The 24030-nt window shown below is 43.9% G+C and overlaps 1 protein-coding gene and 1 pseudogene across 2 annotated transcripts in view; one reads left to right on the top strand and one right to left on the bottom strand.

The window, feature by feature from the left end:
• Positions 1-1701: 1701 nt before the first annotated feature.
• Positions 1702-13412, bottom strand: LOC100346597 (cytoskeleton-associated protein 2-like; annotated as a pseudogene). The gene is made up of 7 exons (XR_016213322.1): positions 13246-13412; positions 12281-12364; positions 10867-10945; positions 9887-10756; positions 8917-9119; positions 5895-6065; positions 1702-4841 (listed from the first exon to the last, which is right to left on the bottom strand). The product of XR_016213322.1 is annotated as a cytoskeleton-associated protein 2-like (transcript).
• A 2773-nt stretch (positions 13413-16185) lies between these two features.
• LOC127487170 (cellular tumor antigen p53) overlaps positions 16186-24030 on the top strand; it is a 56709-nt gene continuing 48864 nt past the window's right edge. The window contains 1 exon segment of the mRNA XM_089304212.1: positions 16186-17999. The gene's annotated coding sequence lies outside the window, so the exon portion shown is untranslated.

The following is a 24030-nucleotide window of genomic DNA, read 5'->3' as shown; positions in this document are numbered from 1 at the left end:
ATGTGGGATATACACATCCCAAGTGGCATCTTAACTGTGGCTCCAAATGCCTACCTCAAACTATCTGGTATTTGTAGAAAATTAAGGCCTAAAGAGGTAAAGTAACTTCCATAGATAATCAATGACAATTTGGATTTTGAACCAGAACTCCTAATTAAAAATTCCTTACAATACTTAAATCCACTTTATCTGAGAGGTAGGTCAACAGAAACAGCTTACATATTTTAAAAAGTTAAAAGATAAAAGGAAAAATGAATTCTGCAAAGAAATTTAACAAAATCACAATTTGCTTGAAGGAAATGAAACAAAACTTACCAAAAATAACCTTTTCTAGACTCTTCATTGTTAGAATATCTTTTATTCTACAATTGTATGTCACATCTCTTCAATAGGCTTAATTTTTTTAAATAAAGAAAGGAAATCCATATTAGTTTTATATTCTCAGACATTAACTAGATGATTCAAGTTGAAAATGGTAAGGCCAGTGATCAAAATTTCACTTTTAAAATATGACAGTATTTGCTTTATTTATAAGATTTGTTTATTTATAAGATTTATTTCTTTATTTCAAAGGCAGAGTGAGAGATGAAGAGAGCTTCCATCTGCCGTTTCACTCCCTAAATGGCCACAATGGTCAAAGCCAGGAGCCCAGAACTCCCTTCAGATCTCCCACATGGATGGCAGGAGCCCAAGTACTCAGACCATCCTACCTTTCCAGACACATCAGCAGAGAGCTGGATTGGAAGCAGGGCAGCCAGGACTGAACCAGCACTCTGAATGGGATGGCAGCATTGCAGAGGGCAGTTTAACCTGCTGTGCAACAATGCCAGCCCCGAGATAATGGTTCTTTAGTCAAGCTTCTCAAAACACTTAGTAGTTACTAAGATTTAAAAATGACCATTTTTTCCAAATTATAGGTAACAATGAACTTAGAGGATAGAATTTCATCAATTTAAAATTTTCCCTATTTTTCTGAAGCCTTTGATAACTATTGCTGTTTTCCTGATATAAACAAAATTAATGAAGATGGTAAATTAACAGTATCAGTATATATGAAAGGGCTGAGAATTAAATTTAATAGCTCCTTTTCTCCTATATTTAAGTTCAGTATTATATTTTGCTTCACATGTTATTAAATGCATCTCTGAATAGCTTAAGGTTGATCAGCCCAATATATTTCATTTATTCAAAACTTTATTAAATGTGCACTATTTGCATGTATCATAGTACTTACCATGTTCCTTTGAGATATCATGCCTGCTAACATAATACATTCAAGATAAGTGAGCAGTCCTGGATTACCAAGTGCTCCTGAATTCCCATCTGCTTTCAAATTTTTGACCAATTCTAATTCCTGTTTTCCAACTCTGCTCTGGTATCACATCTTTCTGTTTACATTACTGCATTGTACACACAGCAGTGGCTCTAGTTTTACACCCTAACTACACTGCTTTAAGCGGCCTTAAAAGAAACTTCCATCCTGGTTTACTGTGGCAGGGATCTAATACTCCCTTTCAATTAGGATTCTGTCAAATACAATTATCCTTCAATAATGTAATAATCAATAAGAGAATATCTATCCAATATTTGATTTTTGATTCCGGTGTGTTGCAAGCGCCTGCTGTCATGCAGCTTGACAGTAGCAAGTGCGACATACGACTTGTCAGTCATGGGGAAGAAAGGAACACCAGGACACAAGACTGTCTTTCCAATGAGATTTTATTGCTTACACACCAGGGGTTTTTTATCACACTACTCATCAGCATGCTCAGTGAAGTCAATACACTTATCAGTATCAATATACTTATCAATCTATACTATTTAATACACTTATCAATAAACTTAACACCACTACTTAATCATGACTTAACTACTTAACTCAGCTACTTAGCTTAACGTAACTACTTAGCTTAACTACTTAGCTTAACATAACTACTTATCTTCTACTTAACTTACTTACTATAATACTTAACTATCAGGGTAACACTATTTCCTTAATGACTAGAGGTCTACTGGAATCTATACCATTAATATCAATAATACTACTTGAACTTATTCATTAATCCACAGATCACAGTATACACAGATACAGTATACAGTGTTAAAGTAATTTTGAGGGCTATCCAATTATAATAGTATATGTACATCAAGGTCTCCAGCATTATTTGCAGATACCTTGCATGGGGTCAAAACATAGGGTCAAAGCATAGTTATATTATATTACACATGACTAACATTATTTGTAAAAGCTGTGTTTTCAAGGCTTGTATCACTGTCACGAAGAAGAGTGTCAGTGTTCAAGGTCCAGAGCTCCATGTCTCGGCAGAGACGGATCTCGGATCAATCACTTACAGGCAGGAAGTCGTGGGAAGACTGTCACTCTGGGCAGTAGGCTCAAAGTTCCCAGGCGGATGACCAGGCGAGAAGTTGGAGAGGTCCCCTGTTGAGAGGCCTGGTCTGGCTCTGTGGTCAACTCCGGCATCAGGCTGATAAGGAATCCAGCAAGGCGGTGAGGCGGCATCTCAGCTGGAGTTTTGATCTCCTAGTCACCTTGTGTCGCTTAGGAAGGGGGTTAGCGAGCTGGCTCTTCAGCTCCAAGTGCAAGGAGATCCAGAGGTTCACATGCACTGGGGCCACGTGCGTGCGCACGCGCACACACACACACTAACACAGAGACAGTGGGGTTATAGCTCAGGGACAGCTCTGCAGGTCGCAGGTCGGCTTGCGCCACTACCTGCTCCGTGCAGAGTAGTGGGCTGCCTCTTCAGCTCCAGATGTGTGGAGATCCAGAGGTTCACACACATTGGGCCATGATCCCCAAGAGGATGGAGAGAAGTGCAAGGGCTCCCCTTTTTATCCTCATTTTCTGGCAGTCCTCCAGCTTGCCATCCTCTGACTTGTTGTCCAATCAATGCTGTTTCCTCCTTGCTTACAGTTGAACAGTCCAGTCAATACTGTCCCCGCCTTACTTATGTTGGAACTGATTATGGATTGTTAGTTATTGTCTGTAGCGCAATGCTGTTTCCTCCTTGCTTACAGTTGAACAGTCCAGTCAATTCTGTCCCCGCCTTACTTATGTTGGAACTGATTGTGCACTGTTATCTAACTGACCAGAGACATCTGCTTGGTATGATTGGGAGTGTCTCCCTAACAGCCGTTAGGTATTGCCTCAGCTTATGACTTATAACTCCACTTTACTTTTATTTTGTGGCTAGTGGTAACTTTTTAACTCAATGTTTTACTGTGGAGTTTCCACAGTTCATCTCCTTTCCAGGTAAGCGGTGATCCGTGACTCTTTTTGAGACTCCTGTGGGATTCTCCACAGTCCACCCCCTTGGCTCTCGATGTCTCTCCTGAGTGAGAGGCATTGTGAGGCTCAAGAGGGAGCAATCCTGAGTCATTCCAGTGGCCTCTAAGGTCCACGTCGCTGCACCTTTATTTACTAGGAAGGACAGTTCTTGAGTTATAGTGATTCCTTTGTTGGGAATCTATACCACGTTTCCACAATTTCAGCAAAATGGAAGATAAACCTATCTTCTATTCTTTAGACATCTCCATGAGTTCATCTTTTTTTTTTTTTTATTATGCCCTCACTGCCCATTGCTGATATATTGTAAAAGGTCCAAACTTCTTTTTTTTTGGATTGCAGAATTCTGTTAGTCATGACAGTCTATAACTTTATACTTAGCAGTCTATAGCTTAATGATCTATGTTCTAATTTGACCACTATACCTACTATGACAACACAAGCTTAACACACAATCATACTAATAGCAATAACTAACAATCCATAATTAGTAATCAACAATCAATAATCAAACATCAATATCACATCATTGACATCATGATATTCAATTCATATATATATATATTTTATTTTTTATACCACAAAATATCTGTGAAACAATTATCTAATTAAGGAAAAATTCTATTACATTTTATGTATTCTTTCACATTCTTACTCTCTAATATGGGCTTTCACAGACATTCATATACTGCTTTACATTTTAGTGACCAAAAGAAGTATTCAGGCCATTTTATCTCTTCATATTGCCTAGCATTTTTACATTCAAAAACATCATTATGCCCTAGATGAAAAATGCATAATCTAAGCCAAAATTTTCTATGTGTACTGGCCTTTTTATATACAGGAGTGTCCATAACTATTTATTAATACATATCCTACAGTCTAATTTGGGGTTTGTTGCTATTTTTATATTTTGCTGAGAATCAACCTTTCTTAAAGAAAGGCCAAAAAGATGAATTTTTTAAAATTAGTTATGTAAACAGTCTCAAAAATATATTTTTAGAAACTTGGTGAAAAGCAATTATGTCTGTACATTCAGCTATAAAAACAAAAAATCTTCAACCAAAGAAAAACTCTTGAGAAATGATTCACTCTTTACACAGGGTTTCTTGTATCAATAGTTTAGAAAAGGTGAGAAATATGGTGGTAATACTGTTAGAGAAACTAGTTGGTCATTTTCTATACGTGAGCAGGACGATTTCATGTGGAGCATAAACATAAGTACATTCAGATATACTCCTAGAGGCAGAGTTCTTTCACAAAGCCATCAGAGCTTGATTTTATATATATATATATATATATTTTTTTTTTTTTTTGACAGGCAGAGTGGACAGTGAGAGAGAGACAGAGAGAAAGGCCTTCCTTTGCCGTTGGTTCACCCTCCAATGGCCGCCACAGCCGGCTCACTGCGGCCGGTGCACCACGCTGATCCGAAGGCAGGAGCCAGGTGCTTCTCCTGGTCTCCCATGGGGTGCAGGGCCCAAGCACCTGGGCCATCCTCCACTGCACTCCCGGGCCACAGCAGAGAGCTGGCCTGGAAGAGGGGCAACCGGGACAGAATCTGGCACCTCGACCGGGAGTAGAACCCGGTGTGCCGGCGCCACAAGGCTGAGGATTAGCCTGTTGAGCCATGGCGCCGGCCGAGCTTGATTATATTTTAAAAGTTGATTTAGTTATATTTGCTTTATATTTAATTAAGAAAATTTTAATGTTAAAAATCAGTTTCACAGTAAATATCCCAAATAGCAAATGTACACAATGACATGTTATGCTAAAACATTTCTCACAAAAAGTTTCATTAAATTCACATTTGAGCCTGTCTGAAAGTATGCATACACTAAGGCAGCGGTGGGGAATGCCTATCGTGCAGTCATTTGGCCTGGTCCTGCCAAGGCAAACACAGGCAGGACTTGAAATTCAATACATCTATAGCATGCTAATCATAATTTTGTATGGCCTGTGAATGATGTTTTAATTATTCAAACGGCTGCTCACAGGAAAAAAAAAATTCCCCACCCTTGAACTAAGGTCTGATTATCCCTAGTACATGACAAAAAATTTTAGAAGGCTTCGAAATAGCTTCTTCTTTTCTTTTCTTTTTTTTTTTTTTTGACAAGCAGAGTGGACAGCGAGAGGGAGAGACAGAGAGAAAGGTCTTCCTTTTGCCGTTGGTTCACCCTCCAATGGCCGCCGTGGCCGGCGCACCACGCTGATCCGATGGCAGGAGCCAGGTACTTATCCTGGTCTCCCATGGGGTGCAGGGCCCAAGGACTTGGGCCATCCTCTACTGCACTCCCTGGCCACAGCAGAGAGCTGGCCTGGAAGAGGGGCAACCGGGACAGAATCCGGCGCCCCGACCGGGACTAGAACCCGGTGTGCCAGCGGCGCAAGGCGGAGGATTACCCTAGTGAACCACGGCGCCGGCTCGAAATAGCTTCTATAATGCAATCCTTTAGTGTCTGAACATTCTTTACTATTATACTATTTATACATAAACCAGTTTTATTAAGTTACATTATCTTGTGTCCCCAAAATAATTCTGTATCTTTTTCACTGTAATAATATATATAAATAAATTTTAACTCACCTGAGCCCCTGCCAGAATGGCCTTCTCATAGATTGCAATAATATTTTCAATAGGACTTGTGATTGGTTCAATACATGCAAGGCAAATCCAATATTTAACAAGTTTTGTGGCATCTGGAATATTTTTAATCAGGTCATTTAGTGTGATTAGTATTTCTTCTTTTGGGCATCCCTAAAACAGCAAGAAATAACATGTGTGATTTTTTTTTACCCTACAAACTATGAATAAATAATAATTCAGCTTATTAAAATAAAAATCATCCTAACTTCAAGAAGCATAGCATCAGCAATGAGTATAAGGCAAAAGAAATGAAATATTAGTTGAGACATAAATAAGCAGTCTTCAAAACGTTAATAGAAAATATATATTATGTGGGGCTGGCGCTGTGGTACAGTGCGTTAACACCCTGGCCTGAAGCGGCGGCATCCCATATGGGCGCCAGTTCAAGTGCCGGCTGCTCCACTTCCGATCCAGCTCTCTGCTATGGTCTGGGAAAGGAGTAGAAGATAGCCCAAGTCCTTGGGCTCCTGTACCCACCTTGGAAACCATGAAGAAGCTCCTGGCTTCTGGCTTCGGCTTGGCGTAGTTCCAGTCGTTGCGGCCAATTGGGGAGTGAACCATTGGATGGAAGACCTCTCTCTCTCTCTCTCTCTTTCTCTCTGCCTCTCCTCTATCTCTGTGTAACTCTGACTTTCAAATAAATAAATAAATATTAAAAAAAATAAAATGCATATTATGAAAAAGTTATGTATGAATTTTGGTCTTGATGTTTATCCTCTTGTCTATAGTGTGGTTCCATGTTAATACCTTACTTAGAATTTTCTTTTGAAAGATTTTATTTATTTAAAAGGTAGAGTAATAGAGAGAGAAGAAGAGACAGCAAGAGACCTTCCATCTGCTGGTTCACTCCCCACTTGGATGCAAGCACTGCGGTTGGACCAGGCTGAAGCCAGGAGCCTATAGTTCCATCAGGGTTAACACCAGTGTCACAGGTGGCAGCTTAACCTGCTGTGCCACAATGCTAGCCCCCTTACTTAGAATTTTTGCATCTATCAAATGTTTGAGAACAGCCTGAGGATTTTTTTCCATATTTGTTGTCTTGTTTTTTTTTTTTTTTTTTTTTTTTAAGATTTATTTATTTATTTGAAAGGCAGAGTTACAAAGAAGGAGAGGCAGAGGCAGAGAAAAGAGATCTTCCATCCATTGGTTCACTTTCCAAAAGGCCACAATAGCTGGGGTTGGGCCAGGCTGAAGCCAGGAGCCAGGAACTTCATCCAGGTCTCCCACGTGGGTGCAGGGGCCCAAACACTTGGGCCATCCTTCACTGCTCTCCCACGTGCATTAGAAAGGAGCTGGAACAGAAGTAAAGCAGCCGGGACTCGAACCAGCACCCACATGGGATGCTGGTGCTATAGGCGGCAGGTTTACCTGATATGCCACAGCACTGGTCCCTCCATATTTGTCTTTGTTGGGTTTTGATATTATGGCCAAAATGAATTTGTAGTGGTTTATGTAAGAGTTATATTTAGTTAAACAGCAGGGCAGAAAAATTCCATAGTATCAAAACAAAAAACCTTACTGCAGCAAAGTAATAATAGGACCAGCGTTTTTCTGAATATAATTTTCATGGGTCCTCAAAAGGTTTAAAGATGTCCATCTATGGGGCCAGCGCTGTGGCGTAGTGAGTAAAGCCGCTGCCTGTAGTGCCGGCATCCCATATGGAGCACCAGTTTGAGTCCCGGCTGCTCCACTTCCGATCCAGCTCTCTGCTATGGTCTGGGAAAGCAGCAGAAGATGGCCCGAGTCCCTGGGCCCTGCAACCATGTGGGAGACCTAGAAGAAGCTCCTGGCTCTTGGCTTCAAAATCAGTGTAGCTCTGAGTGTTGTGGCCATCTGGGGAGTGAACCAAGCGGACAGAAGACCTTTCTCTCTCTCTGTCTCTCCTCCTCTGTGTAAATACAACTTTCAAATAAATAAATCTTTGAAAAAAAAAAAAGTTCATCTAGAGTAAGTTTTAAAATCATACCCTACATTCAGTCTTGTTTCAGATCTTAGACACTAACGGTTCACAAAAACAAGATTAAACAGTAGCCAATAAATAAAGAAAATATTCTGGGGCTGATTATTATCACTCCAGAAGATTTTGGTTCAAATAGTAAATTTTTACAATAAATTCAAGACCAGGATGATATTGGTTTAGAGATGAATGGGATTTTGTTAGAGAATTATTTTCATTATCTGAATTTAATCTGTGATAATGGTTCACATAATTATTATTATCATTATTTTTAAAGATTTTATTTCTTTACTTGAAAGTCAGAGTTACAGAGAAGCAGAGGCAGAGAGAGAGGTATTTCATCCACTGGTTCCAGATGGCAGCAAAGGCCGGAGCTGCACCGATCCGAAGTCAGGAGCCAGGAGCCTCCTCCAGGTCTCCCATGCGAGTACAGGGGCCCAAGGACTTGGGCCATTTTGTACTGCTTCCCCAGGCCATAGTAGAGAGCTGGATTGCAAGTAGGGCAGCCGGGATTAGAACCAGCACCCATATGGGATGCCGGCACTGCAAGCGGCGGCTTTACCCACTATGCCACAGCGCAGGCCCCAATGATTACTGTTAATAGTACTCGTGTTGCTAGCTTTCGGTAAAATACATTATGAGTGTAAAAAAATTTTAAGTATGTTGAATAAAGATAAGAAACAGAAATATCAGAAGTGAAAGTAAATATCTACCCCGTCCACTGGATACTAACATCTTACAAAACTGGAACTCAAATAAAAACCCAATTATCCCTTTGTCCTATTTATGTAAACTCAGTGGAAAACTCAGTCAATGAAAGACTAACAATCTCACAATGAACAAGGCAGTATATCTTACAATTAGTTAATTAACTGTGCAAACAATCTGACATTAAATCAACAGCAACTCACTGACATTACTTGGTTAAAAAGACTGACAATCTAATTAATAAGTAATCTTCAAACTTTAAAATGCTTTACAAATGTTGTATAAAATAAACATTACCTCAGTAATCAGGTTCAGGCATTCAGAAATTGCCTTGTTTACTTTTTCAGTAAATAGTCTTTGCTCATCTTCTTCTGCCATGGTAGTCCAGAAGGACCCAACCGGTTTTCCAGCTTGTCCCTCAGGCTCAGGTTGTTGAACTACTGGGTTAGAAGGTCTTTTCAATACTCTTCCTTTGCCAGCTTTCCACTCACTCAGACGAGCTCTACAGTTAGAAGCAGCAGGTAAGTATTACTTTGATATTTATGATAGAATTCTGCCAAATGGAGCAAGTTTCAAAGTATTTCAGGTCTTTAAGTGGTTCTACACTAGTGACACACACCTAGTTCACAGTTTAAAAATATCGAACACATTGGCCGCCTTCGTGGCTCACTAGGATAATCTTCCGCCTGCGGGGCTGGCACCCCCAGTTCTAGTCCCAGTTGGGGCGCCGGATTTTGTCCCAGTTGCTCCTCTTCCAGTCTAGCTCTCTGCTGTGGCCTGGGAAGGCAGTGGAGGATGGCCCAGGTGCTTGGGCCCTGCACCCCATGGGAGACCAGGAGGAAGCACCTGGCTCCTGGCTTCGGATCAGTGCAGCGCGCCAGCCATAGCGACCATTTAGGGGGTGAACCATTGGAAGACCTTTCTCTCTGTCTCTCTCTCACTGTCTAACTCTGCCTGCCAAAAAACCAAAAAACAAAAAACTGAACACATCAAGATCAAGTGTATGCTCAAAGATCCCAAGTTCATTTTTAAATGGAGAGGTTATAAAGTGGTTCCCAATTATTTTGCACTTAGGTTACAGAATGCAAACTAATAAAACATACTTAAACACAATCTCTATCGGATCATATTGTCCCATGACATATGACATCATGCACATGACAGGACACATGAAAAATTCTGGTATAGTCAATGAAATTATAAGGCAAATCCAAAAGTGATATACTACTGAAAATTAAAGTAATAAAATAAAGAAAATTACAACTACTTACTTTCTGTTCTGCAGTTTCTTTGGGTTGACCTGACCGACTACTAACAGTTGCCGTTGCTATAGTAGGTCTTTGCTGGTCAACGGGTTTTGACTTTTCTACCAATTTGGCATTAGAAATGAAGTAGGCTTGGCTACCATTTCAGATGCTATGCCTCTGGACAGTGCCTTGTTTCTTTTTATGTCCTGAGAAGAAGCAGTTTTGACACTAGATAAAGCTGGTTTTGATTGTAATAACTCTTTTCCCGAGGCCCTTTCCGGATGGTAACGTTGGCCAAGGTTCTACTGATGCTTTGCTTCCCCGTGTTTTGGGTATTATCATGGTGACTTCTAATAGGAGGTCTCACAAGTTGTGTATTCTGAGATGTAGCGCTCACAGATTTAGTGGCAGCTGTCATATTTGAGGGTTGCTCACTTTTCACTGTTTCACTGCTAGTGTTTATAGGCTGAGGCTTTGTGGCTTTAGAGACAGTAGTTGCAAGTTGTTGTTGTTGTTGTTGTCAAACTTGCATCTTTGACTTGTAGAGGTTTTCTGAAAGAATTAATCTTAGATTGTACAATTTGACCACGGTAAGCTCCAAGCACAGGTTTTTTGGGCATGTTAGCATCTTGCTTTGGCTTTTCTGCAGTCACTGGTTTCTTTTTATTGTTGTTTTTAAGGTGAAATGCTTGGCTTAATGTCATATGTTGACTTTGGGGATCATCTTTAATTGATAACAACTGCATAGCTTGATTATCATCACCAAAATTCTTTGCATCAATTGCTGTGGTTGAGTTGTTTAATTCATTAGACAGTTTTAAAGGAACACAATTTTTGTCCACCATTGTATTTTTGTCCCCTGTAGGTCTATTGAGATTTTCTTTATCAGCCTAAAAGAGTTATTTAAGACAAAACGGTAGTTTAGGACTCATTTCTTTCAGAAAGAGTTTCTGAAGGGGAAAAAACAAAGATATTTATGAGTTCTATGTTCATCTCTTACCATTTTTGTTTTAAGATTCAGAGCTTTTGTTCCTTTTTGGACCTGGTCCTCATACATCATCACTGTCTTGTCTCCACAACTTAAAAAAAAAAAGAGAGAAATCAGTTCTGTATCAGGGAGGTTTCCTTTTGGGAAGAAGGATTGGGGGGATATTAGTAATTAACCAATTTTACAATTTTATATTTTAAGTTGAGGCAAGAACTGAGATGAGATTTATTTCTCCTAAGAAAAAGTTTTATTACAGTGCAGTAGCAAACAAGACAATTGAGGAATTTTCCTAAAAGTCTTAACATCTTCCCTACCATAGAGTATGTAAACACATAACAATCTTATTCCAAATCATTTTTATCTAGTGTCCAAACAAGTCTTCAGAAAAAAAACCTTTATCAAGCAACACCTCCTTAGGTTAGTTTTAGCACTTACTAACAGATTTATTAAATTGAGGAAAATCTTTTTTTAAATATTCTTCCCAAAGGAAATCCAGAATTTACCACACACAAACCAGGATACATTAAAAATTGTAGTTTTTAGTTGGCATTGTGTTTAGGCCATTTATCCAAAGCAATGTTTTCTCTAACTAACCTAATCTGCCTTTTACAATTATAGACTGACCAGCACAGGCTGTGACAATCTTTTAGGTGATTCTAATGATTTTATCCAACATGAAACAAGAGGAGAAAAACATCAGACCTGTAATTGACTCTAAAACAGATCTAAAGTCTACAGATTACGTTAAAACATGAAAAAATTGTACATTTAGAATCCACACGATTTGATATCTGCAATAATTAATAACTATGGTTATGCCACCTTTCACATCTTTGTTCAATCGGCTTAGAGAAGTGGCAAAGCATTGACAAAGCCAGGAGCACACATTTTGAATGGTGGCTTTGGTAATAATGGCTTTAGTAATAATATTACTAAATTATTATTTAGTAATAATAGATTACAGCCCAGCTTCTTATCAGGCAAAAAACCTGGAATGATGCTATTATGAGCTAACTGTAGAAAATGAGGGAACCTTTTGTCTTTCTACTTCCATATACTTTCATAAGCTTTGTTTTTGCTGTAACCATGTAAAATTCTAAAAATGTAAATAAGATAATATCAGGAGTTTTCTAGTTGAATTGAGATTAAAACAATCTTCAAATCTCTGCATTTTGGAAACCCCTGCCCCGCCACCTACACACACCTTTGTTTCTGCTTAAGAATGTGAATCAATTTAGATAGAATAACTCAACAATCTAATGGTACACCATCCAATAATGTACCACGAGCCACATGTAGGTCCTGAGGTACTTGAAATGTGGCTAGTCTACACTGAGATGTGCTGAAAGTGCAAAATAGCACCAGATTTGAAAACTTTGTACCAAAAAAAGAATGTAAAAATAAATTGGAATAAATTTGACCTCACCTGGATAATGTCTGATTTTCCTGTTTGTATGAAAAAATGTTTTTCTTCTTAACAGATGTTCCTTGAATTTCTGTCTTCTTTGTTCTAAATAATAAAATATAGGATCTATAAGTCAACATTAATTAAAACAGCAAATATTGCTAAGTGGAGATTTTATTTCGAAAACTGCTGTACTTGAGATCACATTTTCCATTTCCAGAAAAGCGCCCAATTCAGCACTGCCTTTGGGAAATAATTCCATTAATAAGCGAATGTGATCATGAAAGGCCCCACAAGCACTGTGCAGGAGAATCATGTTCTCCACTGTCTACGCTGCTGAAAGCCATGCCTCAGGGAACCGAGCGGTAGACTAGGCGAGACACTGGACTCCCAAGTTCTAACTCGCCAGAACTGGTTCAGCTGAGAATTACTGTTTCCTCATCTGTAGAACAAAGAAATAACAGTAGTCGTATTTGTTGAGACCCACTTAACCCCAGGGTTCCCAGAATAAGGAAGCGAGGAAGTGAATCCAAACATCAGAGCAGGCAAGCCCACCACGCCAGAGGCACTCACGACCCGGCTCGGGGAGGGCTCGGGGAGGGCTCGGCGCAGGCGCAGGCGCAGGCGCAGGCGCAGGCGCAGGCGCAGGCGCAGGCGCAGGCGCAGGCGGACTGTGCACCCGCGCTGCCCTGCCCCGCCCCGCTCCGGCAGCGGCCCCACCACCCGCGGCCCGGGACCCCCAACGCCACCCACGCATGCGCACTCGCTCCGTCACTAAACGGATTCCTCGTGTCTACCGGTCCGCAGCCGGCAGCCACCGCACAAAAGGCTCTCAACCCGCACACTATCGCCACAGAGCCAACAGCCACCGGTTCGAGTGCTCACACCGTCGGCGGGAGGCCCGGTGGCCCTGACCGCCGGCCCCCACGCCCGCCCGCGCCCCTCCGGCCGGCTGGCGCCGCTCCCGCCATCTCGGCCAGCCTCACCTCTGAACGCGGACTGGGCCCTCTGACTCGGGGGCAGCTGCAGGTCCCGGGGAACTGCCGGCGTGCTCATAGCAGCCCGTGCTCGGAGGATGCGCGTCTGCTCGGAGCGGCTCAGACTCCCTCAGGCCGCGGCCCCTGCGCTAGCCTTTGACAGCGCGGGCGCCGCCTCCGCCCATTGGTGCCGGCGTGAATTGAATGGGCCAATAGGCGCAGAGAGGCGGGGCCTGCGCTGCGGGTGCCGGGAGCGTGCCCGGGCGTCCACCCGGGTCCGTGCCCGCTGAGCCTGTGCGTTTCAAAGTCAAACAACGCTCTTCGTCCCGACTGTGCAGCGTAGGAGGAGTCGGTCCGCTGAATCCTCACCTAGCAGCGCCTCGAGGTTGCAGATAGGACGAGTCCCCGGATGGTCACGGTCCTTTGAGGAAGGCAGAGGAGACAAAAAAGTGTGCTCTGGCTGCGCCTGTTGTAGGACAACGGAACCAGCAGGCTACGTACCGAGAGCACGAGTATTTTCCTCTCGCCAACGTGACCCCATTTCGAGCCTCATCTCTGCTTCGCAGATGACAAGCTCGGAAATTATGTTTCCACGTTTGCTGAGCTCGCAGACGGGAACTGGAGTCTGCTTTCTATGCCTGCATACTACACAATTATCAGCTGCGAGAGAGAGAGAGAGAACTAGGAAAGATGCGCTCCCTTCTGCAGGTTGTGTATAATCCGCCTGTGAAGATTAAAAGCATTTACTGTAGACACTTGGTGTTGAAGTGTGCTGCCATAACGCTCAGTCCTCACCTAGAAATAGCACCTTCACAAAGGCCACCCAAACACCTCTCCACCAGAGAAAACGTAACGATTCCCAGCCGGAAGGTTTTAGTGTGGGAGAATTAGGGAGAGTCCAGACTGCCTTTCCGGTTCTACGCTCTGAGTTCACGACTTTGCTTCCTCTTGCCTGGTCTCTGCACTAAGACTGGACTGGGGCTGTGTTCTGTTTCAGCCGGGTCTCAGCGTGGGATCAGGGGTGCGAGGGTGTGACTTCCCCACAGCGCCCCTGCCCAGCTGTGAGAACCTCCAAAGCCGGCCCTCCACTAAGGTAAGTTTTCCCCACTGTTGTCCACTCTTTTCTTCAGACCTCTTATGGCAGCTAGTAGCAAAACGGGTGTGGGATTTTCTGTAGGTTTTTTTTTTTTCTTAATGTCCCATTTTCAGTACGGCTGCTTACATTTAAGGTCAACTCTGGCAGAAACAACAGTCAAGTCGTACTCTCACCATTCTTAAGACATCACTGCTCTTTATGTACTGCTGTCAATGTTGTTGTTCTATACTAAAGTTTCATCAGACAGCTTGAGTAAACATGGGTTCCCATTAAGTGACAGAGACCAGTTTAACAATTAGGACAGCTAACAAAAACTCAAGAACCTCTAAAGCTTGCTAAGTGAAAGAAGCCAGACACAGAAGGTTGTGTGTGATGTCATTCAATTTGTATGACATACCCAGCATAGATAAATCCGCAGAAGTCCATGGATTGGTGGATGATGGGGTTGGGGAGAGGCTGCTTGCTTAATGGGTAAGGGATTTTCCTTCGGAGTGATGGGAATGCTTTGGAACTAGATAGATGTGTGGTTCACTCTAAACGTTAACTTGATATCGTGTGAATTTCCCCCCAGGGATTTTCAGTGGGCATATTAAAAGGAAGTGATTCAGAGAAAGCAGTGGAGGTCTCAATTGGCTGAGAGTGAGCAGGAAAATTTGAAAAACAGATAGGTTTTCCAGCACGGCAATTTTCTCCTAATATCCAGACTTATCCTCTCCAAGAATGATATATTTTTAAACTCTTTTTTATATCATTATCCCAGAATTGTCAGAGAAGGTAGACCCTTTTCGAAAAGATCCAAAGAGAAGAATTCCTTCTCGGAAATGTCTCCACCAACAGAGCTGACCATGAAACTACAGGCCGTCGGCCATGGACCGCTTCGTGTGGACCAGCGGCCTCCTGGAGCTTAATGAGACCCTGGTGATCCAGCAGCGCGGGGTGCGCATCTACGATGGCGAGGAGAAGGTATGGCGGCGGCGGCGGCGGGCCCGGCGTGAGCGGGTCGGCCTGGCTCTGGGTCGTTGGCGAGGCCGGGGCGGGCCTGCGCGTGCGGGGCGCGGCGCTCGGGTCGGTCTCTCCGCCGGCGGCCTGGGGCGCTCGGCGCCTGCCTCTGCCTGCCTCTGCTGGGCCGGGCCGGGCCGAGCCGACCGCGCGGTGCCCGCCTGCGGAGCGGTTCCCGGGGCCGCGCTCTCGGGTCGGCCCCGTGCCGCCGGTGCTGACGGTGGGTGCGGGCACGCCGACTCCCGCATCTGTCCCCGCAGAGCGGCGGGTGGCCTGGGACGGGATTCCGGAAGAGGCCGCAGGGCCCGCGGCTCGGGTGAGAGAGACAGAGAGAGAGAGAAAGAATGAGTGAATGAATGTCTTCTACTCTGGTTTACTCCGCAAATGTCCGTAACAACTAGGGCTGGGCCAGGCCGAAACCAGGAGCCAGGACCCTCTTCTGGGTCTCCCACACAGGTGCAGGGGCCCAAGGACTTGGACCATCTTTGCTGCTTTCTCAGGCGCATTAGTAGGGAGCTCGATCTGAAGTGGAACAGCCAGGACTTGAATTTGTGCAGGCAGTGGCTTAACTGGTAATGCCACAATGCCCAGCCCTGTCCTCTTCCTCTTTTGAGCCCACCACAGGGTGTGAGGGTGTGTGTGTGTGTGTGTGTTTAAAGATTTATTTTTAAGACAGAGAGAAAGAGATTTTCCATCCACCGATTCACTCCCCAAATGGCCTCAATGGCAAGGCTGGTGCCAGGCCAAAGCTTGGACCATCCTCTGCTGCCTTTTCAGGCACACCAGCAGGGAGCTGGATTGGAGGCCCAGCAGCTGGGACTCCAACACGTGCTCATCCTGTGCTGTAGGTTTTTTTTTTTTTTTTTTTTTAAAGGATTTAATTTTTGTTTACTTGAAAGACAGAAAGAGTTACAGAGAGGTAGAGACAGAGAGAGAGAGAGAGAGAGAGAGAGGCTTCCATCTGATGGTTCACTCCCCAAATGGTTGCAACGGCCAGAGCTGTGCCGATTGGAAGCCAGGAGCCCAGGAGCTTCTTCTGGGTCTCCCGCGCGGGTGCAGGGGCCCAAGGACTTGGGCCGTCTTCCACTGCTATCTCAGGATACAGCAGAGAGCTGGATAGGAAGTGGAGCAGCCGAGACGTGAACCAGCTCCCATATGGGATGCCGGCGCTTCAGGCCAGGGCTTTAACCCACTGCACCACAGCGCTGGCCCCGTAGGTGGTGGTTTCACATGCTGTGCCCGGTGCTGGTCTCTTGGGAGCTCTCCCTGTATTTCTGTCCATTTCTCTTTTCTCCGTGTGTGTGTCTGCCTGTCAAATAAACAAAGAAATTTTAAAGTAAGAAATAGCCTTGGGGCTATAAGCACCAGCTGTGGCTTAGTGGGTAAAGCCACTGCCTGCATGCTGGCATCCCATATGGGTGCCAGTTTTGAGTCCTGGCTGCTCCATTTCCGATCCAGCTCTCTGTTATTGCCCGGGAAAGCAGTGGAAGATGGCCCAAGTCCTTGGGCTCTTGGACCCATGTGGGAGACCCTGAAGAAGCTCCTGGCTCCTGGCTTTGGATTGGCCCAATTCCAGCCCCAAAAGGGGCCGTTTGGGGAGTGAAACAACTGATGGAAGACCTCTCTCTCTCTGCCTCTCCTTCTCTCTGTGTGTCATTCTGCCTTTCAAATAAATAAATAAATCTCCAAAAAAGAAATAGCCTCACCAGCAAATGAAAAACTAAAAAATAACGGTCAAGTAGCAGAAATGAACAGAAATGATAATGTGTAACATAGCTGGGGCTACCTGGCCTGCAAAAGACCAGTTTGCTGGTGACACTTCACTCTGGCTAAATATGTCTCCAATACATAATCGGCTCTAAGAATAGAATCCTAAGGAGGAAAACAGATGGTACTTGCAGACAGTCAAATATTCGTAGCTCATTTACGATTGTAAAATACATAAGCAGGGTCGAAAGCCTGAGGTGGGGGAGGTGCAAGCCACGGATGGGTTTTGTGTGCAGCAATCAACAGATACATTATGGGAGCTCTATGTTGAAATACAGCCTAGAGTAAATTCAGGATGTCTGTATTAATACTGGAAATGTTTAAATGAAAGCGATCTTAGGAGGGAAAAGGAAAAGGAGCACAAGGACTTAACGCAGCTGTATAAAAAAAAATCGTGCCATCAATTCTCATTTGAAGAAAAAATTATAGCCTTTAATGAAATGACAGGCACCGACAAGAAAACTGCTACGGATACGCAGGCGTAAAGGACAATAAGAAGTCCAAGCTACAGTGTGGGCTCCCTCTACGCTGAGGGCTTAGGATGGGGTGGACCGCGCTGCCCAGCAAGGGTCTAAAAGGCCATTGGCGGACTGACCGCCAGGGGGCGCGACACGCACGCCTCCACGCCCTCGAGCGCCGCACACGCCCCCCCTCCCGTGCCCACCCTCCCTGGAAGGCGACCTCCGCCACGCTCGCCGCCAGGGGGCGCCGCCGTCCGCCTGGCGCAGGACTCGCGGGCCGGGAGCGCCGGCGCCGGCGTAGGCGGGCGGGCTGGCGAGTGGCGGCGGCCGGCTTAGCGTCGGCCATGGACCGCTTCGTGTGGACCAGCGGCCTCCTGGAGCTTAATGAGACCCTGGTGATCCAGCAGCGCGGGGTGCGCATCTACGATGGCGAGGAGAAGGTATGGCGGCGGCGGCGGCGGCGGCGGCGGCGGGCCCGGCGTGAGCGGGTCGGCCTGGCTCTGGGTCGTTGGCGAGGCCGGGGCGGGCCTGCGCGTGCGGGGCGCGGCGCTCGGGTCGGTCTCTCCGCCGGCGGCCTGGGGCGCTCGGCGCCTGCCTCTGCCTGCCTCTGCTGGGCCGGGCCGAGCCGACCGCGCGGTGCCCGCCTGCGGAGCGGTTCCCGGGGCCGCGCTCTCGGGTCGGCCCCGTGCCGCCGGTGCTGACGGTGGGTGCGGGCACGCCGACTCCCGCATCTGTCCCCGCAGAGCGGCGGGTGGCCTGGGACGGGATTCCGGAAGAGGCCGCAGGGCCCGCGGCTCGGGTTCTTGTTTGCTGGTTCTGATGTGTGAGTCCTGTAGGGTGGACGGAGTTGGGAGCCAGTGTGTTGGGTGGTGACGTAGCCAGGTGGTGCCCCCAGGCGTCTCCGGAGCTGCCTTTGCAAAAAGAAATAGAAAGTGTTACGGAACGATTTCGGTGAAACCACACGACATCCTGGCTTGGGTGGAATGTGTAAACTAGGATGAAGGGGGAAAAGGAAGTTTTTTTCTTAAACCCATTTACCCACGAACACTGGTAGTTTCCGGAAGTGTTGAGCTGCCACTTCTCCTTCCTGGCCGTCTGGTTCGGGAACGTTGTCAGTGTGCTCACATGTCGGTACCTCACGTGGTACCGAAGACATAGCAGTGTGCACATTGGTGTGCAGATCTGGTCAAGTCAGCCTCCCGTCTGGAAGGAGAAGGCTTAGGTACTGCCGTGGAGAATGCTCAGCCTTCAGGGCTTTGCGTCCCAACACGCTCCCTGGACAGACTGGTCATCCTGTGCCTTCTGGCTCATTGTGGGTGTGAAACCCACTTAAAAAAAACCAGAATGACTAAAGTGCCTCGCATGTGCTTGGAGCTTTATATTTATGACCTCATTTATTCCTCACAACAGGTGTACGAGCTGAGCATTTCATTAAGAAAATATCTCTGAGAGATCCAAGGGACTTTCCTAGGATCCACAGAGTAGCAGGCGGGGTGGGACTTAAAGCTGTGTTGTTCACTGGGCCACGGCACTTCAGCGAGAGCAGTCTGCAGTGCCAGATGCCTTTATGTGGCGAATCTGCCGAAAGATGTGGACACAGAGACCTGCGGTGGATAGCTGAGAAAACTGCAAGCCGTCCAGGGCCACACAAGCAGTCATTGGTGGAGCTGCAGTTCCAAGCCAGATCCAGTGGCCTGTGCTCTGTCCACACCCCGGTGCCCCTGGCGAATCAGTGTGTGTGCACTTGTCTGTACAGGCACAGCTTTTGTGGGCCCATTATGCCTGGGTAATGTGTAGTTTCCTTAAGCAGTATAGACAGGTCATTTGTTTCATTCACAGATGCTTCTGTGGCCTCAGCTAATTAGAAAACAATGTGAAGAAGATTAGTAATGCATAATGTGGCAAGTTGGCAGCTTATACCAGATTTACCAAATGTTCTCTTTCAGCTGACTATTTCACTTTTAGGAATTTACCCTTGGGAGAGAGTCAGGGATGCATAAGAAAACTACATTTGAAGATACTCATCTCAGCATTGGCTATAGTGCATGATTGTTACAGTCACATAGATGGGAAAACCAAAGGCAATCTGAATGCCTACTGCAGAGATTGGTTTATTATATTACAGCATGCCCTAGTTAGCATAGGGATTGCTAGTATAGGTTTCTAAGTAATGAAAAAAAAAGCTATAAAACTATAAATATCCTGGTCTCATTTCTAGAGTGTACATGCATATAAATATACACTCTGTGTGTGTGTGTGTGTGTGTGTGTATATATATATATATATATATATAAACTCTGGCTTCTATGGATAGGAATGATTTCATTTTCTATTTTAGGCTTTCCTTTAAATGTTTTCCAGATTTGTCAGTAATGAGTATGTATTAATGTCATAAGAAATAACATGAAAAATAAGGTAAGTTATTCAGTGAGTTCCCAAGTTTGATGAACTTCTAAGTAGTTGAAATTATTCTAACTCTGAGTGGTAAAGCAAACCAGCAGTAACTTGTCTGTCAGGCTTAGATCAGAATCCCCTGGAACCCTGAAGGGAACTATTGCACAATCTCTTCACTTATAGCAGCAAGATTTTATGTCTGCATATTGTTAATTGACATAGCAATGGAACAGACTCTGGTTTGAGCTTGAAATTTACATCCTTCTGCTTGGATTTCAGTAAGATAAAACACAGCACTTCTTAATCAGAACTCATGTTCTAATGCAACATCATGTACTCTCAAATTAATAAAATACTTGCTTTTGGAAAGGGGAATTAAAAAAAATTACGTATTTATTTATTTGAGAGGCAGAGTGAATCAGCAAGCTCCCAACTGCTGGTTCACTTCCCAGTGTCTAGCAATGGCTGGGCCAGCGTGGGAACTGAAGAAAGAAGCTGGTGTCTCAACTTGTGTGGGTGGTGGGTACCCAGTTACTTGAGCCATCACCACTGGCTCCCAGGGACTCTGTTAGCAGGAAGCTGGAGTCAGGAGCTGGAGCTGGGCATCAGACTCAAACAGTCTGATGTGGGAAGTGAGCATCTTAACTGGTAGCCTAACTGCTAGACCAAATGCCTGCTCTATATGATTTTAAACACAGTGGAATCCTGTTATTACTTGTAAGAATTGGACACTCACTAAAATACTTTGCTTAGAGTTTGTCATAAGGTAGTCTTGTAAATGGGACCAGCCTTACAATTTTTGACATAACTAAATACCCCTAGAAAGTATACAAGCACATCTTCTTATGGCAAATGCTAATTTCTGATCATTAGAATTCATAGAAGATAGCAATGCACTCTTGCTTTTCACAGAAATTAAGGAGTTTGATTTATTCTCTTGGGTTCCAACTTAAAAACTTTATTACTTATATAATTTTCAAAGATAGTGACAAATTATGAGAGTTAAAAGTTTGATCCTAAAAACGTTTTTTAACTTTTATTTAATAAATATGAATTTCCAAAGTACAGTGTATGGAGTACAATGGCTTTTCCCCCTATAACTTCCCTCCACCTGCAACCCTCCCATCTCTTGCTCCCTCTCCCATTCAGTTCGCATCAAGATTGATTTTCAATTCTCTTTATATACAGAAGATCAAATATATACTAAAGTATATATTAAGTAAAGATTTCAACAGTTTGCACCCACACCGAAACACAAAGTGTAAAATACTGTTTGAGTACTAGTTATAGCATTAATTCACATTGTACAACACATTAAGAGCAGAGATCCTACATGGGGAGTAAGTGCACAGTGACTCCTGTTGTTGACTTAACAAATTAACACTCTTGTTTATGGCGTCAGTAATCTCCCTAGGCTCTTGTCATGAGTTGTCAAGGCTATGGAAGCCTTTTGAGTTCACCGACTCCTATCTTATTTAGACAAGATCATAGTCAAACTAGAAGTTCTCTCCTCCCTTCAGAGAAAGGTACCTCCTTCTTTGATGGAGCCCAGTTCTTTCTATTGGGATCTCACTCGCAGAGATCTTTTATTTAGGTCATTTTTTTTTCCTGAGTGTTTTGATCTCCTCATCCAGATACGAATGCTGTAAGGGCTAATTCTGATCCAGAGTGCTGTTTAGGACATCTGTTATTCTATGAGTCTGCTGTGTATCCAGCTTCCCATGTTGCATTGTTCTCTCCTTATTCTATCAGTTAGTATTAGCAGACACTAGTCTTGTTTATGTGATCTCTTTGACTGTTAGACCTATCATTATGATCAATTATGAACTAAAATTGATCACTTGGACTAGTGAGATGGCTTTGGTATATGCCACCTAGAAGGGATTGAATTGGAATCCTCTGGCACGTTTCTAACTCTACCATTAATGTCCCAAATTGTGCCTTTCCTCCCTCTCTTATTCCCATTTTTATATTTAACAGAGATCACTTTTCAGTTAAATTTAAACACCTAAGAATAATTGAGTGTTAATTAGAGTTCAACCAATAGTATTAAGTAGAAGAAAAAAATAGTAAAAGTCATAAAATATTAAGTTGTTCATCGACAATCAGGTCAAAGGCTGATCAAGTCATTGTTTCTCATAGTGTCCATTTCACTTCAACAGGTTTCCTTTTTGGTGCTCGGTTAATTGTCACCGATCAGGGAGAACAGATGATATTTGTCCCTTTGGGACTGGCTGATTTCACTCAGCATGATGTTTTCAGGATTCCTCCATTTTGTTGCAGATGACTGGATTTTTTTTTTTTTACTGCTGTATAGGATTCCATAGAGTACATATCCCATAATTTCTTTATCCAGTCTGCTGTTGATGGGCATTTAGGTTGATTCCAGGTCTTAGCTACTGTGAATTGAGCTGCACTAAACATTAAGGTGCAGACCACTTTTTTGTTTGCCAATTTAATTTCCTTTGGGTAAATTCCAGGGAGTGGGATGGCTGGGTTGTACGGTAGGGTTATATTCGGGTTTCTTAGGAATCTCCAAACTGACTTCCATAGTGGCTTAACCAGTTTGCATTCCAGCCAACAGTGGGTTAGTGTCCCTTTTTCCCCACATCCTCTCCAGCATCTGTTGTTGGTAGATTTCTGAATGTGAGCCATTCTAACTGGGGTGAGGTGAAACCTCTTTGTGGTTTTGATTTGCATTTCCCTGATTGCTAGTGATCCATGTGCCTGTTGGCCATTTGGATTTCTTCTTTTGAAAAATGTCTATTGAGGTCTTTGGCCCGTCTCTTAAGTGGGTTGTTTTGTTGTTGTGGAGTTTCTTGATCTCTTTGTAGATTCTGGTTATTAATCCTTTATCTGTTGCATAGTTTGCAAATATTTTTTCCCATTCTGTCGGTTGCCTCTTCACTTTCCTGTTTCTTTTGCAGTACAGAAACTTCTCAATTTGATGCAATCCCAAATGTTAATTTTGGCTTTGACTGCCTGTGCCTCCAGGGTCTTTTCCAAGAAGTCTTTGCCGGTACCTAAATCTTGCAGGGTTTTTCCAATGTTCTCTATTTTTAAATTTTTTTTATTTATTATTATTTTTTTGACAGGCAGAGTGGACAGTGAGAGAGAGATAGAGACAGAGAGAAAGGTCTTCCTTTTCTGTTGGTTCACCCTCCAATGGCCGCTGCGGCCAGCGCACCACGCTGATCCGAAGGCAGGAGCCAGGTGCTTCTTCTGGTCTCCCATGCAGGTGCAGGGCCCAAGCATTTGGGCCATCCTCCACTGTACTCCTGGGCCACAGCAGAGAGCTGGCCTGGAAGAGGGGCAACCGGGACAGAAACTGGTGCCCCTGCTGGGACTAGAACCCGGGTGCCGGCACTGCAGGTGGAGGATTAGCCTATTGAGCCACAGCGCCAGCCCTCCAATGTTCTCTAATAATTTGATGGTGTTGGGTCATAGATTTAGATCTTTAATCCATGTTGAGTGAATTTTTGTGTAAGGTGAAAGGTAGGGGTCTTGCTTCATGATTCTGCATGTGGAAATCCAGTTTTTCCAGCACCATTTATTGAATAGACTGTCCTTGCTCCAGGAATTGGTTTTAGATCCTTGATCAAATATAAGTTGGCTGTAGAAGTTTGGATTGATTTCTGGTGTTTCTGTTCTGTTCCATTGGTCTATCCATCTGTTTCTGTACCAGTACCATGCTGTTTTGATTACAACTGCCCTGTAGTATGTCCTGAAATCTGGTATTGTGATGCTCCGGCTTTGTTTTTGTTGTACAAGATTGCTTTAGCTATTCGAGGTCTCCTGTGTCTCCATATGAATTTCAGTATCATTTTTTCCAGATCTGAGAAGAATGTCTTTGGTATTTTGATTCATATCGCATTGAATCTTTAAATTGCTTTTGGGAGAATGGACATTTTGATGATATTGATTCTTCCAATACATGTGAGCATGGAAGATTTTTCCATTTTTTGATATCCTCTTCTGTTTCTTTAAGATTTTGTAATTCTCATTATAGAATCCTTTAATGTCCTTGGCTAAGTTTATTCCAAGGTATTTGATTGTTTTTGTGGCTATTGTGAATGG

The sequence above is a fragment of the Oryctolagus cuniculus genome, chromosome 9, assembly GCF_051225735.1.
Source record: "Oryctolagus cuniculus isolate XC-2025 breed Fujian yellow rabbit chromosome 9, ASM5122573v1, whole genome shotgun sequence".
NCBI classification, from domain to species: Eukaryota; Metazoa; Chordata; class Mammalia; order Lagomorpha; family Leporidae; genus Oryctolagus; species Oryctolagus cuniculus.
The sequence above is the reverse complement of the archived record's forward strand: the minus strand, read 5'-3'. Positions and strand labels throughout refer to the sequence as shown.